Source organism: Somniosus microcephalus, unplaced genomic scaffold (assembly GCF_052327205.1).
Source record: "Somniosus microcephalus isolate GS21.2 unplaced genomic scaffold, FLI_Smic_1.0 unresolved_chr1, whole genome shotgun sequence".
NCBI lineage: Eukaryota > Metazoa > Chordata > Chondrichthyes > Squaliformes > Somniosidae > Somniosus > Somniosus microcephalus.
The window spans coordinates 21,111,173-21,117,580 of record NW_028225179.1 but is presented as its reverse complement, the minus strand read 5'-3'; the positions used below and the strand labels follow the sequence as shown (position 1 = coordinate 21,117,580).

The window sequence follows — 6,408 nt, the reverse complement described above, 5'->3', positions numbered from 1 at the left end:
TTCACTCAGAGGTTGGTAAATCTATGGAATTTGCTACCCCATAGAGCTGCGGAAGCTGCAACATTAAATAAATTTAAAATGGAGATAGACAGTTTCCTAGCAGATAAGGGAATTGGGGGTTATGGGGAGAGGGCAGGGAAGTGGACGTGAGTCTAGATTCGGATCATCCATTATCCTATTGAATGGCGGAGCAGGTCCGAGGGGTCGTATGGCCTACTCCTGCTCCTACTTCTTATGTTCTTATGTTCCTAAATCCACTCCTTTATATGAGGTGTTGTGCTGGATTTGCTCACAATCCTACCCACAACTACTTGACGGCGGCAAACTTTTTCTTCTCTGTTCTGAGTTTGACATCAAAGCGAGCATTTTTGACAGTCCCTCACCTGAATTAACAGAAGGCCTTTTGTACATTTTCAACATTGTAGATCTGGGTGCACGGGCAGCACAAATGGTGAAGCGGACTTTCTTGCAGATTAGTTCTGTTTGGATACAAAATGTAGTAAACGAAAAAGCTAACTGGAGACGAGGTGGCCGAGTGGTTAAGGCGATGAACTGTTAATCTATTGTGCTCTGCACGCATGGGTTCGAATCCCATCTTCGTCGTTTGTGTTAAATATTTGACAATTTCTGCTCTTTTGACATTCACCTTTAACGTCATGTCCAAATTCACCTTTTCCTCCCAAGCCTGCTTAATTTAGCTTATGAGATGTCTCAATTTACCAATATGTACTTTAAAGGGAAAACACTTGTAGGTCTATGGAGAGTGGGACTAATTAGATAGCACTCTCAGAGACAGCTTACTTCAGTACCGTCAGAATCTGAGATATCGATACCTAATGAGTTTCACACTTATATGTTGGCAGCTCGTTTGTCTAGTGGTATAATTATCAGTTTAGTTGTATCACAGCAGAATTGCGATAAATCCCAGCTTCAAGTTCTGGTCGAACCCCACTAGTTTTTAGTCAAAACTCAGCTTCTTACAGCCAATCGACATTGTAGAAAACATAAATACTTTCCATTAAAAACATGTGATTTCGCGTCGTTTTTACCCTATCTTTCTAAATCCCAGAGCTTCACAGGAGCAACTGAAAACAAACCAACTGTGTAAAGTTAAAGGGTCCATCTTTGTGTTTCATTGGACGTCTTACACCCGTGTTCGATTCTGGCCAATGCAGGACCATTAGATTTTGCTTCCTGCACCCATGAGCTCGCCTGAATTGGGATAAACTTACATTCAGCGTCAATCTTCTTGAAACACCTTCTGCCTTAATATTAGACAGTGCTGCTTTGTCTAGCGCTGAAAGGATGTGAAAAGTTGGCTTTTGAATTGGTCCCACGAGTGCCAAATTCAAAACACCATGCAACCCACCTCAAATCCCAAAATATTACTGCAGCTTCGGGCTCTAACTGCCTTTAACCAAATCCTTCCTCCCAATCCTTCTCCTTTCTCGCTCGGGTCTCAGCGTCTCCCTCCTTGTGGAAGCTCGGAGCTGTTTCCTGACGTTTGTCCCACGATGTGATGAAAAGGATTTACCTTCCTTAACTCAAATAATTACTCTTTTCCTTGAAAGCAGAATGATGGAAAGTTTAATAAGATGTCTTTTTTGTGCTGCGTTTCAGGAAACTTCTTTAATTTAAGATGTTAATCAAAATACTTAAGTAAGAATACGTGCATCCGCAGCACTTTGCTTTTGTATTTCAGTAAGAAGCTCACCATTGCAATTAGTCGGGTATCGAACCCATGTATCTCGCAATGCGGGCGCGAATTTTGCCCCTGAACCACCAACGCTTACCAAATCTAGAGCTTCAATTGTCCAGTCACATTCTTGTTTCTGATAATAAAAGGATAAAAGACAATGCAAAATACTACAGTGTCAGGAAATGAAATTATTCAGAAAATGCTGTAAACACTCCGCAGGTCCGGGATCAGCTGTGGAGAGGGAAACACAGGGTTAATGTTTCAGGTCGATGAGCTGCCCTCAGATCCAAGGTTTACACCAATCATTTCAAAAAAAGGCTGGTAATTTTATTAACATTGATATTTCCATGCTCTGGTGAGTGTGGTTTCCAGAAACAGTATTGTTTTGTTGCTTAATATCACAAATTATACAACAAAGCTGGAAGCCCACGCCAGAAACGTCTGTTTATAAACAGGCACTTTAACCAACTAACTCATGGAGCCAAAGCATTTTCCCTGGGTTACAGGTATTGCCGGTCCCTCTGGTCTCGCTTATCTTTGATTCTCCATCTATGAGTTGTTACTGAATCCGTGAGTTTGTGCTGCTTTGTGGGTGAGCGGCAGACTAGAAGAGATGTCCTGCTCGCTCTCCCAGATTGACAATGTGGAACATGTGGAGCAGGCTTCTGGAAACAAACGGATTTACATATTTACCCCACAGTTTCGGCACATCAGGGACTGAATTCCCGCTTTTAATAATAAAATCGCGGTTTCTTGTTATATACTATACACAGGCTCTGCGCAGTATTTTTGGGCAGTTATTATTTCAAGACTTCTGCAATGTCGCCAAGCTGAAGGAATTGGTGATGTTTGACCAAAAAGCAAGAAACTCGTCCGGGATCTCTCGCATTTCAGTCAGTGGAATTCCCTAAGGGAAAGTAATTTGCTAATTTTGAAATTGTGCCCTGTACACCCAAGTCCAAGTCATTACTATATATCAAGAAAATCGGTGGTCCCAATCCCGATCTCTGGGGAACACAACTGTATATCTTCCTCCAGACTGAAAAACAGCCATTCACCACTACTCCCTGTTTCACTGTCACTTAGTCAATTCCGTATCCATGCAGACACTGTCCATTTTATTGCATGGTCTTTAACTTTGCTGGCAAACCTATTATGTGGCACTTTGTCAAACGCCTTTTGGAAGTTCATATGCAGCACGTCAACCTCATTGTCCTCATCAACCCTCTCTGTTACCTCATCAAAAGCAACGTAGAAACTTACAGTGCATCAGGAAACGATGTGGTCGGCCGTGCTTGTGCTGGTTATTTTGTCCCACATCCCACGTTTTGTGCGTAACCCTATCAGTAAATCTTTTCTTCATTTAGTAAAAGTTAACGTTTTGATTAAGGGATTGCGTTCCATCAGCAGGCGCCGCAGAGAACAGGAGATATAAATCAAGCTGTGCCATGATTCGGATTCAAAGCCGAGGTTGCTGCGGCCACAACGCAGAGTATTAAATATTATACGATCACGGCGACACACATTAGTTGCTGGAATTCTGTCCTGACCACAGTAAAGTCACACACGGCACTGCTTAGAAATGGTGGATTTTTCGTAAAGAGGCTAAAATAAGGTGATTTCTGAATCCGTGAGTTTGTCCTGCTTTTTGGGTGAGCAGCAGGCTTGAAGAGAAGTCCTGCCCGCGCTCCCAGATTGACAATGTGGAAAATGTGGAGCAGGCTTCTAGAAATAAATGGATTTACATTTTAACCTCACAGTTTCGGCACATCTGGGACTGGATTCCCGCTTTTAGTAATAAAATCGCTGGTTTCTTGATATACACTGGGCACAGACTCTGCACAGTTTATGTGGCAGTTTTCATTTTAAATTATGTTCAATATCGCCTAGCCGAGGGAATTGTTGATTTTTGACTAAAACGCGAGGAGCTCATCCGGGATTTGAATCTTCTCCTCTTGCATTTAGAACAGCAAAATTTTCTGCGTGAAAATCGTACCCATAGATAACATCTCTCTCTGTCTTTGTCTCTTAGACTCTCTGTGTTTTACCCTGATGGACTTCTCAGGTTTTCTTGAACGGCCGAGGCTGATCTAACCTGCAACACCAGCAGAAAAGGGTAAAGAAAGAAATAATGATTGAGACGGCAGGGGAAGTAATTCAGGAAAGTTAAAAATGGACTTTCAAGACGAATCTGGTGAAGTGAGGCTAATATTGTTGACTTGAAATATTTCGTGTATCACTTGATATCATGGATCATTGTATTAGAAAGCGGGATTGGATGGTCAGAAGTGGTCTGAAAGCTGTGGGTGGCAGCGAAATCTTACGGCTTCGTTTCCAGCGGCTCGTTGACCTCGGGGTTTTGATTCTCGCTTAAGTACATAAGAACATAAGAAATAGGAGCAGGAGTAGGCCATTTGGCCTAGTGAGCCTGTTCTGCAATTCAATAAGATCATGGCAGATCTGCTACCTCATCTCCACTTTCCTGCACTATCCCCAGATCACTTAATCCCTTAATATTCAAAAATCTATCGATCTCTGTCTTGAACAGACTCAAAGACTGAGCCTCCACAGCCCTCTGGGATAGAGAATTCCAAAGATTCACCACCCTCTGAGTGAAGATATTTCTCCTCATCTCAGTCCTAAGTGGTCAACCCTTATTCTCCTGGACACAGGCTCTGCAGTTAAAGGATTTCATTGATTGATATGGGAGAGGTTCCCCGGTTCAAATGATTTCTTTACAGAAGGCACGGTTGACGTTTCTCCAGAGAATGTTTGAGCTCCAGAGGACAGAATGCACAGGGTTTGTCGACACAACACACGTGGAATAAATCAAATATTTCAAGGTGGTGAGCAGATTGAAGCTGACATGTTCATTATTCACAATTCAGGCGATTCCCAGTCCTTGAAGGACGTAAATGAACGAGTTGTGGTTTTGCTGCAAACGTTCATCACCGAAATCGGACTGAACAGCGACTCTGGTGGGAATGGAACCCAAAAACTTTCAATGACGTTTTCACCCATTAACTATAAGTGCAACGCGATATACATTGCAGCTCAAGGAGCGTCTGTGGAGAGAGAAACAGAGTTAACGTTTCAGATCGATTACCCTAAGTCAGAACTGGAAAAAGCTGGAGATGTAACAGGTTTTTAAACAAGTGCAGGGGCAGGGAAAGGGGGAGGAGGAGGAAAGAACAAAAGGGAAGGTCTGTGATAGGGTGGAAGGCAGGAGGGATTAAGAGACAAAAGGGATGATGGTGCTTAAAAACCCGTTACATGCCCCATTCGCACCAAACTGAATTGGTGCTTGGAAACCAGTCGATACATTTAGACCTGCGGGACCGCCCGACAGACAAGCACTGCGAAAGCAGGGCCGACGTTTGGAACCAAAGCCGCTCGATTTTACATGAAATTTCCTCGGGAAATCAAGTGAACTGGGGAGGCTAACTGAAGTGCTGGGTTTTGTTTACCTGGTAGGTGGCGCTTTTCCCTAAACAGTTGTTGAGTTGGAGCGACGGGAAGCGGTTCATAGCTGCAAATGAGGGGAGAAATATTCAATTTTGGCAAACTGGTTATCAAACAGGATAATGGACTCTCAGGAGGGAACAAAGAGAGTGAGAGACCGTCAAGATGGATCTGACAGGGTAAGGGACGCTTCGAATGTAACAGACAGGGGAAGGGATGCTCTGGATGGATCAGACAGGGTAAGGGACGCCCAGGATGGATCAGACAGGGTAAGGGACTCCCCGGATGTAGCAGACGGGGTAAAGGACGCTCCAGATGTAGCAGACAGGGTAAGGGACGCTCCGGATGTAGTCGACAGGGTAAGGGACGCTCCGGATGGATCAGACCGGGTAAGAGATACTCCGGATGTAGCAGACAGGGTAAGGGATGTTCCTGATGTAGCAGACAGGGTAAGGGATGCTCCGGATGTAGCAGACAGGGTAAGGGATGCTCCGGATGTAGCAAACAGGGTAAGGGATGCTCCGGATGTAGCAGACAGTGTAAGGGATGCCCCGGATGTAGCAGACAGGGTAAGGACGCTCCGGGTGGATCAGACAGGGTAAGGGACTTGCTGTATGGTCCAGGCAGGGTAAGGGATGCTCGGGATGTTCCAGACATGGAAAGGGACACTTCGGAAGAACCAGACAGGGTAAGGGATGCTCCGGATGTATCAGAAAGGGCAAGGGACGCTCCGGATGGATGAGACAGGATAAGGGGCGCTCCAGAACTAACAGACAGGGTAAGGGACACTCAAGATGTAGCAGGCAGGGTAAGGGACGCTCCAGGTGTAGCAGACAGGGTGAGGGACGCTCTGGATGTACCAGACAGGCTAAGGGATGCTATGGATGGACCAGACAGGGCAAGTTAAACTCTGGATGTACCAGACAAGGTAACGGACGCTCCGGATGGATCAGGCACTTTAAGGGACACTCCGGATGTACCAGACAAGGTAAGGGACGCTCCGGATGAATCAGACAGGCTAACGGACGCTCAGGATTTACCAGATAGGGTAACAGATGCTTCGGATTGATCAGACAGGGTAAGGGACGCTGCGGATGTACCAGACAGGGTAAGGGACGCTCCGGATGTATCAGACAGAGTAAGGGATGCTATGGATGTATCAGACATGGTAAGAGACGTTCCGGATGTGTCAGAGACATATGGCATGCTCAAGAGGTGCCAGATAGGGTAAGAGATGCGCGGGGCCT

General features: G+C 45.1%; 1 non-coding gene across 1 annotated transcript; it reads left to right on the top strand.

Moving 5' to 3' along the window:
• The first annotated feature begins 521 nt into the window (after nt 1-521).
• On the top strand, nt 522-603 carry trnan-guu (transfer RNA asparagine (anticodon GUU)). The gene has a single exon. It is a non-coding gene; the product is annotated as a tRNA-Asn (tRNA).
• The last annotated feature ends 5,805 nt before the right edge of the window (nt 604-6,408 follow it).